The sequence below is a fragment of the Equus asinus genome, chromosome 8, assembly GCF_041296235.1.
Source record: "Equus asinus isolate D_3611 breed Donkey chromosome 8, EquAss-T2T_v2, whole genome shotgun sequence".
NCBI lineage: Eukaryota > Metazoa > Chordata > Mammalia > Perissodactyla > Equidae > Equus > Equus asinus.
This window is the reverse complement of record NC_091797.1, coordinates 35253183-35274184: the sequence shown is the minus strand read 5'-3', so window position 1 is coordinate 35274184 and position 21002 is coordinate 35253183. Positions and strand designations below refer to the sequence as shown.

Sequence of the window (21002 nt, the reverse complement as noted above, 5' to 3'; positions counted from 1 at the left end):
AGGTGCTCTATACTGATCATTCATTCAACTAATTTGCCAGATAGATGACAAAGGATTTTTACATTTAGGAAACCTCAGAATTAAAAACAGGCAGAAATTGTCAGCCTTGGGGAGCACGTGTTCTAGTGGTGAGGGGCACACTGTATGCTATAAGCATAGTAAATAAGGGAAGTATTTATGTGAGAAGTTGTAAGTGCCTTCAGGAAGGTGACCCAGAGTATAAGTGTGTGGGGACAGGGAAGGTGGCTGTTTTCCTAGGGTGGTCAGTGTGGGCCACACTGGGAAGGTGACCTTGAGGAAAGATGTGAAGGACATGAGGAGCTATCCACGAGGATGTCTGGGGAACTTCTTTGCAGGAGGGAACCCCCAGTGCAGATGCGCTAGGGCTGTGTTGCTGGGAACAGCGAGGAGGCTGGTGTGGCTGGAGCAGAGAATATTGAGATGAGGTCTGAATTACACCCAGGCCATGTAGACCTTGAAGGTGTTGGAAGGTTTTGACTTTTCTGAGTAAGATGTGGAGTTACAAGACTGCTTTGAACAGAAGATAACCTCGTAGGCCTTCTCTTTAGAAGCATCAGTGTGGTGCTGTGCAGAATCAAGAGGTGAAGGACAAGCAACCGGTAGAGAAAACTGTAGGAGACTGGTGCCGTGTCCTGGGCTAGAGATGTTAGCGGCTTTGTCTGGACTGTGAGCAGAGAAAAATAATAAGAAGAGATTGGATTCTGGGTACCTTCTGAAGTTGGGCTTTACAGCATCTCCTAATGGATTAAATCTGGGTTATGAGAAAGAGGATCAAGGAGGACACCCCAAATTTCAGACTGTGCAAGTAGAAATATGGAGTGCCTCCAGTAGAAATGGAGAGGAGGATAGAAGGAACACGTTTGAGGAAGCAGCATCATAGTCATCCGATTTAGGAAATGTTGAATTTGAGTTGTTTATTAGAAATGCAACTGAGGTTAGCAGTTTATAATTTGAGTCTGGAGTTTAGGTGATATGTCTTGGTTGCAGAATTGGATTTGAGAGGTGACACCATATAAATGACATTTAAAGCCTTGAAAACCAATGAGGTCACCAGGGGAGTGATGACTGTAAAAAAGAAAAGAACAAGGACTGAACCCTGAACCACCCCCCCCCCCCCGCCCCCTGTGGTAGGTGATCTGATCAGACCACACATGCAGAGCACGCTGCATAGTTCTGACACCACATCTAGAAGGCTTGGAGAGCAGGGAGTCCTAAACTGTCCTGTGCACAGGAATCCTCTGGACATCTCAGTAAGATCTAGACAGTCTGGAGTAGAGCTTGAGATTCTGCATTTATAACCCGTTTGGTGCTGATGCTGCTGGTCTTCAGATCACACATTTAGTAGCACGAACGTAGACCAGGATTGCCACATCGCTGTGCATCAGTCTCAGATGTAGGGCTAGCTAAATAAGTGATTCTTGGGTGCTGTGCTCAATATTCTAAGATAGTGAGTCCGGGGAGAAGCCTTGAGTATTTTGTAACAAGCCCACAGCTATCCTGGTGCTTGGCCAGATTGGGAACCTCTGATGCCAATGACCAGAGAGTGATCAGGGTGAAGAGGAGTCTTAAATTCACATTTAAAATTTTGCTGGGAAGAAAGAGGCAAGACGTACGCTGGGAGGTATATGTTTTGTCTCTACCATGGGGTGTACACAGGTGTAGATTTTGGAAGTGGTTATCAGCTCAGCAAAAGAAAGTCTGAGTTGCTAAGAGAGTTCTTAAATGTTCTCACCACAAAAAAGAATTGGTCATTATGTGACATGATGCAGGTGTTAGCTTGCTCTATGGTGTTAATCATTTTGCCGTGTAAGGATCAAATCAACAGGTCGTACATCTCTGACATCCACAATATTATATGTCAATTTAATCTCAATAAAGCTGGGAAAAAATGAATCCTTGCTCTGTGAATCTTTTCCCTACATGGATTTCCCACTCCCTTCTTGGTGTGAACAGTGGATTCCAAATTGTTCTAATTGAAACATAAATGAATGTAGATAAATAGAAAGAGAAGTGTTAGGGCCTTGGGTCCCACATAGGAATTGCTGCTGCTGCTTCTAGGCACAGATGCCACTGCTCCTACCACTGACTCTCCTGGTGCTGGACACTGGGTCCTGTAGCTAGGACTGCTGTCTCTGCTGCCCCTGGCTGCTTCATGACACTATTGCCACTCATGCCACCTTTGCCAAATGCCTACTGCACAGTTCCAGTCTATCTGTGTCACCACGTCCTGAGTCAGAGTCCAGCGTGTGGTCACCTGACTGGTGGAGCCTTATGACATGTTCAGCTGCAAGGATGTTTGGGAAAGTGGGTTTTCCTCTCTTACGGGTGGAGGGGGTCTCTGCCTCCTTCCAAGACTCTGTAAGTGTGGGATTCTCCCAACAAGGAAAGAAGGTACAGGTTCTAAGGGTCGTGTTAAGGGTGAGGAATGGGAAAAAATTACAAACTTCAGCTTTTTTGGAGGAGTAATCTGAAACAAGAACTTCATCTGGTACATGTAGACAGTCAGGTTTGGTTGGATAAGAGACATCTTTCAACTTATTCCCTTGATAGTGTGTTATGGGGTCCAGCTTTTGTCTACTCTAGCATTTTCACAAATAAGGGGAGTGGCATTGTGGGATGAGAAAGTGATTCCTCAAAATGTCTTCTCCCTGCCTTTGTCTCTTGCTGGCATTAAAAAACCAAGATCTGTAAGACTTCAGAGGACCCTTACTTATATACACTGACATTTTACATTAATATTTATATTTCTTTGTGCACATAGTTCTTGGGAGAGTATAACATTGATCAGTATTTACGTGACCCCACCAAAAGTGTAAAAACCATCCTAGTTTAGAAACTCTACCACTCAGTCTCTGGTTCATGAAGAGCGAATCATCAAACTGTGTTAGCAGATCCAATGACATAATATAAGTGATCGTCTTTTCCGTGACAGTCACCAGTCTGGGACAAAATAAGATAGAGGTTTACTTACTTACACTCACTTTCAGTTTCTGTTTGTGTCTTACTGTGGGCAGATTACAAGCAGTTCAGAAAGGAGCACCATTCCTGGAAGACTCAAGGTAGCATTTGTTTAGGTGGACTTGCATTCTAGCACCTGCCCTGGAGCCAGGTAAATACCAGCAATCATCAAATAGGTCATGGGGATTCCATTTCCATAACCTGGGAGGCTAAATTTTAAAGCTGCCACTTCCACTAAAAATAATCGATAAAATGTGAAAAGCATCCAAAACTATAATAGAATAATCAAGAGAATAATGACGTAGACCAATACAAAAAAGTGGGCAAATAATCCACAGAGAAAAGTTGTATTTATCCTTACGGCGTTTGCCAAATCTGGAAAAGTCTTAGCTTTGGTTGTCTTGGGTTCATGAGCTGCAAGAGACAGGAAATGATGCCCAGAGCTTATTCATGTGGGGAGCATGAGAGACATCCCCTCCCTGAAAATCTGGGGAAACAAGGTTCATATCCTCACAGTAAGGGTGAAACTAAACAAAATCTGCTTCATCCCCTAAAACAGAGTAGTCTAAGGAAATTTGCCTTTGAGCTAGCATAAAAAAGGAGCACACAACGCTTTCCGATAATTTGCAACCATAGCTACCCCTCCTGTGATTTTAGTCCAAATTTGCTTTACCATTTTGGACCAAAATAACTTCATGCCATGAATTTAGTTTATACGTGTCCTGGATTGATGATGACCAAAAAATTGGAAGAAAGAAACAAAAATCTCTACAGAAATCTACAATTAACCTAGATTTCTAAGAATTTACACAAATAATTATGCAAGAAAAAAAGCAGCTCTTAGCAAGAAATGTAGAAGTGCAAATGGAAAAATATATGATTGAGAAGCAGAAAAACAAAGGATAGTACAAAGAGGCTCATAAACTTCAATATTGGAATTATGAGACATAGATTACAACATAACCGAGACATCATATAAACATATAAACATATATATGATATAAAGAGAAAGTGAAATATTGAAAATGCCTGCAGAAAAAGACTGACAAAACTAAACACACCTGCAGAACGTAGGAAATTAAATATAAGCTATCTGATTTTTCAAAACAACCAAGTTTTTCAAAATTAAAATTAAAACAGTTTGAATTAAAAACTCAGTTTACGGACTTTTCCTTTGGTCTATGAGGGATAAAAAGAAACAGATTTACTCTCCTATCTTAAACAACTATAAATTCAGATAAATATATAAAATAATGGTGTTGAGACCTTGGACAACAGGCAGCACAAGGATTGTGATCCCTAAGAGAAGGGAAAGAGAAGAGGTAAAGCAAGCCTACAATTGTCCACCTTCCTTCCTGGAGAGAGTGTCCAGGACACAGGGCAGGGAGGAGGAGCCCTAACAGAGCCCCGCAGTCTCTCTGAGTTAAGGGGACAGAGTTGGGAAATGGGGAGGCCAGGACAGCCAATCGAAGGTGAAGGCACATAGAGAAGACAGCTGAACAGAAAAAGCACTGGAAGTCTGCAGAGGGTTCCCCTCAAGTCTTCAGGCCATCAGTGCTTGCACACCGGGAAACTATCCCAGGACAGGAAAGAATAATCCAAAAAGATTACAGAGAATAGTATCTAGTGCTCTCCAGGGCTAGGAATCATGCCTGTTCCCACCAGCCGTACTGCAAAATCTTATAATTTGCTGGGCATTGGGTAGTCAGCAGAATGGTCTTGTTTCAGCAGTTGGGAATAATTTGCCTTGGTCTAAACATTTTCCTGTTTTACCTAACAAATATTAAAAGCAAGATCCAAAAGCATCAAACAACTTCCAAATAACTTGTGTCCCAGAAATAAAAGGTGAAGAATATTTGTGGAATGCATAAATGTCTGGCACCTAATAAGGTAAAATCATAATGTCTGACATCAAATAAAAAATAACCACACATGCAAAGAAAACAAAAAATGCCACCCACAAGGCAGAGAAAAATAATCAATTTAAACTAACCTGGAACTGATAGAGATGTTAGCATTAGCAGTAAGTGACATTAAAAGAGCTACTGTTAATGTATTTCTTATGTTCAAAAAGTTATGTAAGAGACGTGAAAGTATATAAAAGACCAAAATCAAACTTCTAGAGATGAAAAGGTCTGAGTTGAAAAGAACACTGAATGTGAGATGGGATTAATGGTAGATTTGATATCGCAGAAGAAAAGACTAGTGACCTTGAAGATATAGCAATACAAACTGCCCAAAATTATATAAAGTAATAATTATTACAATGTGTTGTTGGGTCTGTAACACATTTAGATATGATTTTTATAACAAAACAGCCCAAAAAAGAAGTAGATGTGCAGCTGTAGAGTCATGTTTCTATATCTCACTGAAATTAATATAAACCTGAAGTGAATTTTGATAAATTAACATAAGGATATGGTAAACTCTAGAGTAACTATTGAGTAAATTACTCAAAAGTATAGTGAAAAATTATTAAATAATTAAAGTATTATGGTAGAAAATATCCACTTAATAAAAAGGCATCAACAAAAGAGGAATAGAGGGGTGAAAAGACACGAGACACATAGAAACAAAAGTAAAATGGCATCATAAATCCAACGCATCAGCATTAACATTAAATATATATGGATTAAACAAGTCAATCAAAGCACAGATTGTTAGACTGAAAACAAAACAAGACACATCTGTGCTGTCTACAGTAGACACATCTGAGATTCAATTATAAATGGATTAAATTTTCAAGGATGGAAAAGATGTCTCAGGAAAATCTCAACCATAACAAAGCTGGAGTAGCTACACTGATATCAGACAAAAGAGACTTTTTAAAAAATGCTAGTAAGAGGGGGCTGGCCCCGTGGCCGAGTGGTTAAGTTCGCGCGCTCCGCTGCAGGCGGCCCAGTGTTTCGTTGGTTTGAATCCTGGGCCTGGGCGCGGACATGGCACTGCTCATCAAACCACGCTGAGGCAGCATCCCACATGCCACAACTAGGTGGACCCACAACAAAGAATATACAACTATGTAACGGTGGGGGGCTTTGGGGAGAAAAAAATAAAAATAAAAATCTTTAAAAAAAAATAAAAATTAAATTAAAAAAATGCTAGTAAGATGAACAGGGACATTTTATAATGATGAAAGGGTCAATCCCTCAGGAAGATAAAATACTTACAAACATATATGCACCTAATAACTGGGCACCAAATACATGAAAATGAAATTGACGGAAATTAAGAGAGAAATAAACAGTACAACAATAATAGTTGGAGACTTGATTACACCACTTTTGATAGTGGATAGAGCAACTACACAGAAGATCAACAACAAAATAGAAGACTTTAGCAATACTATAAACCAACAGTGTAAACCTAACAGACATTTATGGAACACTCCACCCAATCACAGCAAAATATACTTCCTTCTCAAATGCACAGAGAGCATTCCTCAGGGTAAACCATAAAACAAACCTTAATAAACTTAAAAGGATAGAAATAACACAAAGTATGTTCTTTTCTCACAGTGGCATGAAATTAGAAATCAACCAATAACCAAAAGACATTTGGGAAACACAATCATGTGGAAATCAAATAACACCCTTCTACATAACCAATGGATCAAAGAAGATATCAAAATGGAAATTAGAAAATGTTTCAGATTAATGAAAATGAAGACACAGCATACCAAAATTTGTGGGATGTTACTAAAAGAATGTAGAGAGGGAAATTTATAGCTGTAATGCCTACATTAAAAAACAGACATCGCAATTCAATGACCTAACCTTCCACCTGAAGTCAAAGGTAAAAGAGGAGCACACTAAACCAAAAGCAAGATGAAGGAAGGGAAAGGGAAAGACTAGAGTGAAAATTAATGAAATTAGAAAAGAGAAGAGAGAAGCTATACATAAAATTCACTAAATCAAATTTGGTTCTTTGAAAATCAACAAAATTGACAAAACTTCAACCAGAGTCACTTAAAAAAAGAGAAAGAGAGAGAAGATTCAAGTGACTTGGATCAGCAGTGAAAGAGTTATGACTGACATGGTGACTGACCACAGAGAAATAAGGAGAATTATAAAAGAATATTATGAACAATTGTATGCCAAGAATTAGATTAAATAGACGAATTCATAGAAAGATAAAAACTACTAAAGCTGATTCAAGAAGTAGACAATCTGAATAAACCTATAGTGAGTCAGAAGATTGAATCAGTTATCAAAATTACCACAAAGAAACTCCAGGCCCAAATGTCCTCACTGGTGAATTCTACCAAATATTTAAAGAAGAATTAAAAAGAATTCCTTATAAAGTCTTTCAAAAAGGAGAAGAGGAAAGAACAGTACCACATCATTTCATAAGGCCAGTATTATTCAGATACCAAAACCAGACAATGACATCCCAAGAAAAGAAAACTACAGGCCAATATCTCTTATGAATATGGACACAGAAATCCTCAATAAAATATGGCAAGTCAAAACCAGCAACATATAGAAAATATTACACACCATGACTAAGTGGAATTTATTCCAGGAATGCAAGGGTAGTTTAATATACAAAATATCAATTAATGTAATACATCATATTAATATAATAAAAAACAAAACCCACATGCTTATCTCAACAGATGAAGAAGAATTTGGCAAAATCTGACACCCTTTCATGATTAAAAAAAACACTCAACAAACGGGCAAAAGAAGGAAATTATTCAATCTGATTCAGGATAATTATGGAAACTCTAAAGCTAATATGATAGTAAATAGCAAAATAATGGTTTTCCTCCTAAATCAGCAATAAGACAAAGATGTCGACTCTCACTACTTCTATTCAACATTGTGCTCGAGCTTCTAGGCAGAGCAACTGTGCAAGTAAAATACATAAAATGCATTCAAACTGGAAAGGAAGAAATAAAACTATTTCTATTCGCAGATGACGTGCTGTTATACATAGAAAATCCTAAGAAATCCACTAAAAAGCTTTTAGAACTAATGGAGTTCAGCAAGGTTGTAGCATATGAGGTAAATATGCAAAAATCAATTATATTTCTATACAATAAACAATCTAAGAATGAAGTTTAAAAAACATTCCATTTACAATAGCATTTAGAAGGATAAAATATTAGGGATATATTTAATAAAATAAGTGCAAAACTTACACTCTGGAAACTACAAAACATTGGTGAAAGAAACTAAACATCTACAGAAATGTAAAACTGTTCATGGATTACAAGACTTCATGTTATTAAGATGGCAATACACCTGAAATTGATCTACAGATTCAACACAATCCCTATCAAATACCTAACTGACTTTGTCTAGGAATTGACAAACTCATTCTAAATTCCTATGGAAATTCAAGGAACCTCCAATAGCCAACCTTATCAAAGGAGAATAAAGTAGGAGGGCTCACAGTTCTCAATTTCAAGGCTTCCCACAAAGCAATGGTAGTCAAGACAGTGTGGTACTGGCATATTGATAGACATAGAGATCAATGGAATAGGATTGAGAGTCCGTTAATAAAACCATGCGTCTTTGGCCAACTGACTTTCAACAAAGGTGCCAAGATCATACAATGGGGGAAACAATAGTCTTTTCAATAAATGGTGCTGGAACAACTGGACAGCCACATGCAAACTGATAAAGCTGGACACTCACCTTACACCATATACCAACCTTAATATAAAATGGACCAAAGACCTAAATGTAAGAGCTAAAACTATAAAAGTCTTAGAATAAAAATAGGGGAAAATCTTCATGACATTGGATTTGGCAATGATTTCTTAGATATGACACCAAGGCACAGGCATAAAAGAAAAAATAGGCTAATGGGAGTTCATCAAAATTAAAAACTTCTGGGCCCAACCGGGTGGCGCACTGGTTAAGTTCGCACTTTCCACTTCTTGGTGGTTCCGGGTTCGCCGGTTCAGATCCCGGGTGCGGACAGGGCACCGCTTGGCAAAAGCCATGCTGTGGTAGGCATCCCACATATAGGGTAGAGGAAGCTGGGCATGGAGGTTAGCTCAGGGCCAGTCTTCCTCAGCAAAAAGGGGAGGATTAGCAGTAGTTAGCTCAGGGCCAATCTTCCTCTAAATAAATAAATGAAATGAAATAAAATAAATTAAATAAATTTTAAAAATTTAAAAAAAAATTAAAGACTTCTGGGTATCAAAGGATTATATCAACAGTAAAAAGGCAACTACAGAATGGAAGAACATATTTGCAAATCATGTATCTGATAAGTGATTAACATCCAGAATATGGAAAGAACTCCAACAACTCCATACCAAAAAGACCAACAACTCTATTTTAAAATGTGCAAAAGAATTGAATAGACATTTCTCCAGATACGATATTCAAATGTAAGCATATGCATATATATTGTGCTTTGGATATTCCTTTCCTGACTGATTAATGATTCTGAGCATCTTTTCAGGTGCTATGATACATATATATGTCTGATAGTTTCTAGGGTCTGAGAAAGGGGTTAGTTGGGAGTTATTGTTCATTAAGAATATGGTTTCAATAAGGGATGATGAAAAACTTTTGCTAAGATGGTTATATCTCCAAATGGATCCAAAGATTCAATGTAATCTCTATATAAATCCCAGCTGGTTTCTTTCCAGAAACTGATGAGTTGATCTTAAAATTCATCTGGAAATTCAAAGGACTAGATCAAAACACTCTTGAAAAAGAACAAAGTCTGACTTTGTTCACACTCCTGGTTTCAAAATTTACCACAAAGCTAAAGTAATCAAGACAGTGTTACCAGCGTAAGGATAGACATGTAGAATAGAATTAGAATGGAATGGAATAGGATTGAGAGGTCAGAAATCCACCCTCACATTTATGGTCAATTGAATTTCAACCTGGAGTGCCGAGACAACTCAATGAGGAAAGGCTAATCTGCTAACATGATTGCGTATCCACATGCAGAAGAATGAAGTTGGACCCTTACCTCCCACCATACGAAAAAATTATTTCAAGGTAGATCAAAGACCTAAATATAAATGCTAAATCAGCAATAAGAGAAAGATGGGGCTGGCTCCGTGACCGAGTGGTTAAGTTTGCATGCTCCGCTGCGGCGGCCCAGGGTTCGGATCCTGGGTGTGGACATGACACTGCTTGTCAGGCCATGTTGAGGCGGCGTCCCACATCCCACAACTAGAAGGACCTGCAGCTAAGATATACAATTGTGTACAGGGGGGTTTGGAAAAGAAAAAAAAACTATAAAACTCTCAGAAGACAATATAGGGATAATTCTTTATGACGTTAGATTACGCAATGGTTTCTTACATATGACACCCAAAATACGTGTAACAAAGGAACAAATAGATTAATTGGACTTCAACAAATTTAAAAATTTTTTTGTGCTTTAAAGGACACCATCAAAAAAGTAAAAATATAGCCTAGGCTGGGAGAAAATATTTGAAAATTCTGCATCTAAGGAACTAGTCTCTAGAATATATAAAGACCTCTTCCAACTAAATAATAGGAAAAAAAATTTTAAAAATGAGCAAATGTTTGGTAGACATTTACCCATGGAAGATATACAAATGGCCAATAAGCACAGAAAAGATGCTTCACATCATTAGTCCTTAGGGAAATGCAAATCAAAAATGCAATGAGATACGGCTTTATGCTTCCTAGGATGGCTGGAATAAGAAAGACCAGTATTAATAAGTGCTGTGAGGTTGTGGAGAAATTGGAACCCTTGTATACTGCTTGTGGGAATATAAAATGGTGCCGCCGCTGTGGAAGAGTCTGGCGGTTTCATCAAGGTCTGTACTTGCTATATGACCAGCAAGTCCATTCCTAGGCGTTTATCCAAGAGAAATGTAAACGTATGTCCACACAAAAACTTGTATACCATATTCACAGAAGCATTTTTCATAATAGCTAAGAAGCAGAAACAATTCATATGTTTGTCAGTTGATAAATAAAGAAATAAAAGTGGTATCAATGTAGTGGAATATTATTTGGCAAAAAAGAGGGAATGAATTACAGATGCATGCTACACACACTGAACCTTGAATACATTAAGCACCATGAAAGAAAACAAACAAAAGATCAAATGGATTGTTTCATTCTATTTATATGAAATGTCCATAATAAGCAAACCCCTATGGACAGAAAGTAGATTAGTGTGTTCCTAGGGAGGAGGGGAGTTTTGGAGGGAAATAGGGACTGACTGCTCAGGAATAAATGGTTATGGGGTAATGAATTGGATTCCAAAATGGATTGTTGTGATGATTGCACAACGCTGTGAATATACTAAAAACTAGTTCTTTTAAATGTTTGAATTACATATGGGAATTACATCTCGATAAAGCTGTTCTAACAAAAACATTTGGTGGCCCACATCAAATGAAGTAGAGATGCCAGAACTGCCATGGCAGATTGTAGAGAAAGAGATGAAAAGGCTCAGAGAAGTGGGCATGCTAGTATGAATCTACTCTATGAAACTGGAAAACCACCAGGTGACTATTTTCCTTAGAAGGGCCCAAAGGATACGCTGCACATCAGGCAATGAGGAATGAGCAGGTGAGTAGAGGATCCACCTCACTGTGTCTGTGCTTTGTAGGCTAAGGCTGGTTCTAGGAGATAATATTAAAAACTAGGCTCCCTAGCATCGGTGGGCAAATAGGATCCCAGAAAGCCAGAGGACAGGTGGCAGTAAGGTAGAAACAAGGGCAAAATTGCCAAAATAGCCAACAATGTCAGAATGGAAGCCAGGAAATTCTGACTGCAAGGGACTTTTGGAAATGCCTAACAGACATGCTGTTTCTAGGGGCAAGAGAGATGGGTGGCCAACAAGAGTGTTGTTTAATACATATTAACAGATCAAGAATGAACGAATTGAAGGCTGAGATTAGTTGCCCAAAAGAAAGTTACAATCCCTTGCCCAGTTTCCAGACCTACATATACAAATGAGATAACTTAGGGTGGGGCTCCTAGATAGACTCAGGATGGGGCTGGTCACCAAAAACACCAACTGATTAGAGGCTTGGGACTTTCAGGCCCACCTACTAACCACTGGGAAGGTGAGGGGTGCTAGAGAGCAAGCTCTATGTAAACTCTTGGACAAGATTGGATGAGATTCCACTTTGGTGAATGGATCCATGTGCCAGGAAGATGGCACACACCAGTTCCACAATAACAGACACTCCTGTGCTGAGAACCCCTCTGGACCTCTCCTTATATTTCTCTTTATCTTGTTGTTCATATGTATCTTTTATACTAACCATTATAATAAACTGGTAATCATAAGTAAATGTTTCTCTGAGTTCTGTGAGTGGCTCTAGCAAATCATTTGAACTTGAGGAAGGGGGTCCTAGGAACCTCTGATTTGTAGCCAGTTGTTGAGAGCACAGGTAACTACCTGGACTTGCAATTGGCCTGTGAAGTGAGGCAGTCTTGGGGGACCAAGCCCTTAATCTGTGGGATTTGATACTATCTCCAGGTTAAAGTGTCGGAATTGAAATAAAATTTGGACACACAGTTACTGTCTACTGAGACCTAAGGAATTGTTTGTTGGTCTAGAAAAAACAGATAGGACTAGGCATATACAGTGAGTTAATGTTTGACAAGGAATCTGAGAATACTCAATGGGGAAAGAATAGTCTCTTTAATAAATGCTAATGGGAAAGCTGGATATTCACATGCAGAAGAATGAAATTGGACCCAAATCTTACACCAGTCACAAAAATTAACTCAAAATAGATTAAACACATAAATATAAGACCTGACTCCATAAAACTCTTATGAGAAAATAGATAAAATTCTCTTTGACATTGATCTTGGCAATGATGTTTTGGATATGACAACAAAAGCACAAACCACAAAAGCAAAAATCAACAAGTGGGACTATCTCAAACTAAAACATTTCTACACAGCAAACGAAACCATCAATAAAATGAAGAGTCAACGTATGGAAAGGGATTAAAATATTTGCAGAGTGTATATCTGATAAAGGGTTAATATCCAAAATCTATCAGAGACTCATACAACTCAATAGGAACAAAACAAATAATCTGATTTAAAAAAGACCAAAGGACCTGAATAGACATTTTTCGAAAGAAGACATCCATGTGGGCAACAGGGACATGAAAAGATGCTCAACATCACTAATCATCAAGAAAATTGAAATCAAAACCACAGTGAGATAACACATCCCACCTGTTAGAATGGCTATTATCAAAAGGAAAAGAGATAAGTGTTGGTGAGGATGCGGAGTAAGGGAAGACTTGGGCACTGTTGGCAGGAATATAAATTTGTGCAGCCGCTATGGAACGCAGTAGGGAGATTGCTCAGAAAATTAAAAATGGAACTACCATATGATCCAGTAATTCCACTTATGGGTATTTATGTGAAGGAAATGAAATCATTATCTTTGGAAAGATATTTACAGGCCTGTGTTGATTATAGCATTATTCATAATAGCCAAGACATAGAAACAACCTAAGCATCCTTGAATGAATGAATGGATTAAGAAGATTTGGTGTACATATAATAGAATATTATTCAGTCATATAATGAAGGAAATCCTTCCAATTGTGACAACATGATGGTCCTTGAGGGCATTATGCTAAGTGAAATAAGTCAGACAGAGAAAGACAAATACTGTACGATCCCACTTCTATGTGGAATCTAAAAAGGCTGAACCTATAGAAACAGAGAGTAGACTGGCGATTGCCAGGGGCTTAGCATGGGGGAAATGGGTGACTTTGGTCAAGGGGTACAAACTTCCAGTTATAAATGATTAAGTGTGGGGATCCAGTGTAGAGCATGTTGACTATAGTTAACAAGACTTTATTGTATACTTGGAAGTTATTTAGAGAGCAGATCTTAAGTGTTCTCATCAGACACACACAAACACATGTGCACATACACACAGGTAACTATGTGAAATGATGGATAACTTAGCTTATTGTGGTATCACTTTGCAATATATACATATATCAAACCATCGTGTTGCACATCTTAAGCTTACACAATGTTATATGTCAATATATCTCAATAAAGTTGGAAAAATACTTTTTAAAAAATCATGGAAGATAATTTGTTTACCAGTAAAGAATATTTTCCCCAAAGAAAGAGAAGGGACTGGGACATCTGGACATTCTACAGATATCACATTGGTCCAATATATTGATAATATCACGTTATTAGGCTCTGATGAGCAGGAAATGGAATGCACTATGGATGCTCTGGTTACATGAATGCATCCCAAGGGTAGGTGGTTAAAACTATTGAAAGACTCAGAGGCCTGCCGCATGGGTAAAGATTGAGGGCTCCAGTCGTCCGGAGTATGATGGAACATCCTCTCAGAAGTAGAGGACAGGGTATTGCACTTTGTATCTCCTGCCACTAACAAAGAAGCCCCACATTTGGTAGCTCTCAACAGGTTTTAGAGGCAGCATGTTCCATACTATGGCAATGTTGTTCTGACTTATATAACAGATGACATGAAAGGTTGCTGGTTTTGAGTGGAAGTATGTCCAGGCTATAGTAAGTAGCCTTGCTACCTAGACCATCTGTCCAGGGTTTAGCATAGTACTAGAAGCATGTGTGGTAGGAAAAGTTGCCATGTGGAATCTGGCATATGTACCAATTCCCAACAAGAGGGTCTTCAGCGCAGACCCCTAGGAGCAACCTCTGGAGCAATGAGCATGGCCATCTGCTGCAGAGAACCATATGCTATTCAACAAACAGCTCCCAGAATGTCGCTGGGCCCTGAGAGAGATGGCGAATCTCATCATGGAACATCAAAGGGCTGTTGCCTCCACATCCCTTTCATGGTCTGGGTACTGTCACACCCTAGGAGCAATCCACTCTAAGATGAAAATGGTACATCCAGGAATGGACTAGCTCAGAGGTCGGCAACTATAGCCCATGGGTCAAATGCAGCCCACTGCCTGTTTCCACTAATAAACTTGTAGTGGAACACAGATCCATCTGTTCTTTTAGGTATTATCTATAGCTGCTCTTGCCCTGTAACAGCAGAGTTAAATAGTTGTGAGAGAGACCATATGCACACAAAGCAGAAAATTCTACCACTAATTAGTTGCATAACAAATGGCTCAGACCCTGTCACCTACCACTGTTGTACCTTTGTCTTCTCCTCAGCTCTCACGTATGACCTAATGGGGCGTTCCTGCACCAGCTGACCTAAAAGGGAAAAACCTGAGCTCGGCTCATAAATGTGTCACCTCAGTATTTTGGTGTGAACCAGTAGTGGCCTGCTCTACTCACGGATGACCAAACACAGTGTTGAGGGAACTTCCTTCCAATGGGCAGAACTTCAGGTTGTGCTCCAATTTATCCACTTTGCATAGAGACAAAAGTGGTCTGAGGCAAGAATATGCACCAACTCACAGGCAGTAGCAATGGCTTATCTGGTTGATGAGGGTCCTTGAAGGAGCAAGATTGGAAGATCAGGGACAAGGATTCCTGGGAAGAGGTATGCAGTAGACACAAAGTATTAGGATCTTTTGTATCAAGTGTTAATGCTCACCAGAAATTATCCACTCTACAAGAAACATTAAACAACCACGTGCACAGGATGACTCAGCCAGTAGACATTAGCCACACTGTGTCCTTAGTTACCACAGAGGTTGCACAACAGGCTCATGAAAGGAGTATGCAAGGTGGCAGAGGGTGACTCAGCACGGGTCTGACAGCATGGGCTCCCTCTCACCATGGCTGATATACTTACTGCAAAAACTGACGTGTGACCTTCCAGCAAAAATAAATTCCAATACAGTACCAACTCTGTGGATGCCAACCTGATATTTGGTGGCAAGTTGATAACACTGTTAGTCTTCTACCCTTGACAAATCAAAGATTTATCTAATCTAGATAAACATGTATTCCAGGTATGGGTTTTCCCTTCCTTCCCACAGTGTCTCACTCAGAACCACCATCCAAGCACTCACATACGTATCATGTTCTAATATGGACCTGTACATAACAAATGCTTGGACTCACGAACATAATTTACAACAAAGGCAGTGCGGCAGTGAGCATATGATCAAGAGATCCACTGTTCCTACCACATACCACTCCATACAGAAGCTCCCAAGTGACAGAGCAGTGGGAGGGCCTCTTGAGAATGCAGCTGTGAAACCGTGCTGAAGGTGAGACCCTGCAATGATAAGTGCTGTCCTGCAGCATGAACAATACACAAAGGTTTAAACCAACAGCCATTATATGCTGCTGTGACCTCAAAGGGCAGAATAAGGAGGTCTAACAGCCACATGTGAAAGAAGGAGGGACTCTACTCGCATCACTCCAGATAACCCACTTGGGATGTTTGTACTTTCCATCTTTTCAATGGGCTCTACTGCTCTAGAAGTTCAGGTTTCCCAGAGGAGGACACTTCTGTCAGGAACACAGTAAGAGTCCCATTAAACTTAGAGCTACGGCTGCCACCTGTTCTCTTTGGGCTCCTCATGCCAGCAGACCAGTGGACAAGGGAACGAGTTACTGTTGGGGCAGCAATAATTGATCCCGATCATCATGAGGAGCATGAGAGGAGTAGAAGGGAATATGTTTGGCACTCAGGTGATCCACAAGGGCTTTGCTTGGTATGCCCATGTCCATTTTCTGCTGTAATGGGCAGGATAGCAACCGCAGATGGTAAAGTTCTGGGAACCAGAAACTCAGACTCCTCAGGGATGAGATCTGGGCAAACCACCAGATGGTTACCTAGACCACCAGAAGTGTTGTCCGAGATTTAGGAGAATCTAGAATGGGTGGTAGAGTAGGTGATGTGTTGTAGCCTTGCAAACAGCTGGACCAAGAGCTTTCTTCATTCCACCAACAGTCTTAGTTGTCCTTTGCTAAGTTTCCTACCAATTGTGAACCATCAGAATTCCGGACACGCTGTGCCCACATGGAGCAACTAATGTAAGAAGAAAGTGGAACTGATTAGTGCAAAAGATGGACTGTAGCTGGTGGTGGTGGTGCCCCACCGAGATTTAGTACACTCGTGCCTCAGCTGCTGTCGGTGTTCTTGCGAAAGACTCACAGCTGCCCTGCTCTCCAGAGAATCGCCTTCAGCTCATGGGAGCTGCTGCGATCACCCAGCCAGTTGAGGACCAGACTCCTTGAAGGATATACAAAGGACATACACCATGGCCTATGAATTCTGGACATTCTTTAAATTATAAAACAAGAGCTCTGGATGTTAGAACACTAAACCCTCCTTCCTTTCTTCTCTTCTCCCCAACTTTACTTTCCTCCTCCTTCACTTTCAGTTTTCTCCTCCCCTCCTCCTCTGCCCTCTTCTCTCCTTCCCCTCCACCTGGAAAACTGAAAGCAAATAGTAAATAACATTATGATAGCAAAGACCTTTCTAAACACAACCCAAATCCAGAAATGATAAAGTAAAAGGATGAAAAATCTGACCATCTCTATTTGAAATTTTGGTATGGCAAAAAATTATGGAAAAGTATTATTATTCATAATATTTATTGTGAAGATTTATAAATCAATAAGATGACATCCACAAGCATGCTCTTCTATGCTCTTCACTCTTCCTTCTTCTGGATGAAGATGACCACAGCAACCTTAGGAGCCACATAATGCACGTGGTACAAAATATGTCAGCCTGAATCCCTGAATGATCATGTGGAGCAGATAGTGCTGCCTCCCAACCTCCCCAACACACTGCTCAGTTAGAACCACACTGAGCAGCTTATAGGGAAAAATAATCTTATATTATGTTCAACCCATGCAGGTTGGGGGTTTGCTATAAGAACTATCTTACCCTAGGCGCTGGCCCTGTGGCCAAGTGGTTAAGTTTGCATGCTCCACTTTGGCAGCGCAGGGTTTCACAGGTTCAGATCCTGGGCACAGACATGGCACCATTCATCAGGCCACGCTGAGGCAGCATCCCACATAGCACAACTAGAAGGAGTTATAACTAGAATATACAACTATGTACTGGGGGGCTTTGGGGAGAAGAAGAAGAAGAAAAAAAAAAGAACTATCCTACCCTCATTAGTATATGCCCTTAACCAATGGCCAGGGTCAGAGCACTGACTTACTTGGGAGAAAAGATAGGCAAGTGTCACAAACTGAAGGTTTGTGCCCCCCACCCCCAGATTCTTTGTTGAAGCTCTAACCTCCAATGTGATGGTCTTTGGAAGTGGGGTCTTTGGGAGGTGATTAGGCTTAAATGAGGTCATGAGGATGAGGCCCTCATGATGGCATCAGTGCCCTTATAAGAAGAGATGCCAGAGAGCTTCTCCCTCTGTCCATCATGTGAGGACCCAGTGAGGAGGTGGCTGTTTGCAAGCCAGGAAGTGAGCTCTCACCAGGAAGGAATCTGCCTTGACTTCAGACGTTCCAGCTTCAAGAACTGTGAGGAAATAAATTTCTGTTGTTTAAGCCATCCCATCTACGGTATTGTCTTATGGCAGACCAAGCCAAGGAAGACCCCAAGATTCCTCTTTTCATATCAAATTTGAGATTATAGTTTTAACAGGATTAATTTTTTTAAAGATTGGCACCTGAGCCGACATCTGTTGCCAATATTTTTTTTTCTTCTTCTTCTCCCCAAAGCTTCCCAGTACATAGTTGTGTATTCTGGTTGTAGGTCCTTCTAGTTGTGCTATGTGGGATGCCACCTCAGCACGGCCTGATGACCAGTGCAAGGTCCGTGCCCAGGATCTGAACCAGCAAAACCCTTGGCCACTGAAGTGGAGCACACGAACTTAACCACTGGGCCACGGAGCCGGCCCCTACAGGATTAATTTTTTTTTTTTATTAAAGATTTTATTTTTCCCTTTTTCTCCCCAAAGCCCCCTGTACATAGTTGTATATTCTTCGTTGTGGGTCCTTCTAGTTGTGGCATGTGGGACGCTGCCTCAGCGTGGTCTGATGAGCAGTATGTGGGACGCTGCCTCAGCGTGGTCTGATGAGCAGTACCATGTCCGCGCCCAGGATTCGAACCAACGAAACACTGGGCCGTCTGCAGCGGAGCGCGTGAACTTAACCACTCGGCCACGGGGCCAGCCCAACAGGATTAATTTTTTAATACTGCAGTGAGACTATACTGGTAACATAGAGTAACTGTAAAATCATAAGATACACCCAACAAATTAATAACGAATCCGGTAGTAAAGAAAGGTTAAATATGGCAGAGTTGGAAGCCCATTATCAGGAAAAAAAAAAGCATAAAACTTTTTCATTGAGAATGGATTGAACAAATGCTTAATCTTGTTTAGTGTAACAAAGTGGAAAAGGTATATTGCCCAGAAGAACATCAATAGGTTGTGGTAATATACTGGAGATAAAAATGGAAAATGAGGAAGTAACTTTGGAAATAAACACTTGGTGCTCTTGGAAATGCTTGAGAGGGTCTTTGCAGGGGCTGGAGGGCCTTGTGAGCAGTTGTAGCCAGAATTGGAAAATGTGCTGAGCCAGATGCCCTCAAGCCTCCTTCTCTCCCGTTCTTGTTACGAGAGTAGGGAGCTGGGTCAGCAGGTCTGAATCTGCTCTTCAGAAGAACAGGCCGATGCCAGCCACTGAGCTCCAGGGACTGCCACTTTCTAACAAGCTCAGATCCTTGACCAGGGACCTGCTATTGTATCAGAGTAGCACAGATGTCTCTGTCTTGCTGACGCAGCAAATATGCACGGAGCAACGGAGGTCCAGCATCACTTACAAAGGTAATGAGGAACCAGGACTTGCCCTTTAGATAAAAGAGGGAAGGAAGTGTCTCCAGAACCTTTAGGGGAAGGCTGGTCCAGGTGCAGGGTGTGGCCGGTTCTGTAGCTCTTCTATATTCACTATACCAAATGGAGCAGAAGCTTGAGGCAGAATATAATAAATGGCAGCATCACTGCCTCCTCCAGAGGCCTCGGAATGTCCAGTATCTGTGTCCTTAGTGGGACTTGAACAGAAAATCAGTCAAGTGAAAGGTAGAAGAGTCATTCATGTTAAAATTATGAATATGCACCAGGAAGAGAATATCTTTTGTGAGTCACAGGGAAAACAAGACATAAAGAAACGAGTTAACACCATGAGGAAGCGCTTAGCCCAGTTCAGAATGTGGAACATTTTACGGGACAAGTGGCCTGGTTTTTCCAACAAAATCGAAGGTTTGAAAAAAAAACAAAGATGCAGTGAAAGATAGAAGAAAAGAGACCGGAGAGAGAAAACAACCAAATACAATGCGTGGACCTTGTCTGGACCCTGCTTCAAACAAACCTACTGAAAAAGATACCCTGAAGACACCGAGGGACATTTGAACATGCACGAAGTATTAAGTGGAATTAGGCAATGATCGATAACTTTGTTAAGTGGGATAATAGCATGGTGGTTATATTAAAAGAATAATCCTTATCAGTAAGAGATGCATACAAACTACTTATACGTATAGGATTTGCCTTTAATATACACCAGTAAAGATGAGTGGGAGGAATGGATGAAACATGACGGGGAAATGTTGATAACTGTAAAAGCTGATGATGAGTAATAAGGGTTCATTATAGAATTCTCTCTACTACTTAGGCATTTGAAATTTTCCATAATAAGAATAACTTGAAAAAAGAACATGGGGATAAGTACAAGAAGAAACCATCTAAAGCATTAAAAGCGGTTGGTTATATGAAACAAACATTCGAGGTGACGTGTGGTGGGGCAGAGAATCATCCCTGTCTGTGAAAGTTTATGGTTCTTCTGAATTGTGTCCCACCTTCAAATTCATCTGTTGAAGCCCAAACCCCTAGGGTGATGGGGTTTGGAGACGGGGCCATTAGGAGATCATTAGCGCTCCTTCAGGTCATGAGCGAGGGGTGCTCATGATGAGGTTAGTGCTCTTATAAAAGAGACACCAGAGAGCTTCTTTCCTCCACCATGTGAGCACACAGTGCGAAAGCAGCCATCTGCAAGCCAGGAAGAGAACTCTCACCAGAACCCCACCATGCCGGCACTTGATCTCAGACTTCCAGCCTCTAGAACTGTTAGAAAGTAAATTTATGTTGTTTAAGCAAAAAAAACAAAAAAAAAAACAAAAAAAAAAAA

General features: G+C 40.3%; 1 protein-coding gene across 4 annotated transcripts in view; it reads left to right on the top strand.

Moving 5' to 3' along the window:
• LOC106836370 (saoe class I histocompatibility antigen, A alpha chain-like) overlaps positions 1 to 21002 on the top strand; it is a 299619-nt gene that overhangs the window by 151616 nt on the left and 127001 nt on the right. The gene's annotated exons all lie outside the window — the stretch shown is intronic.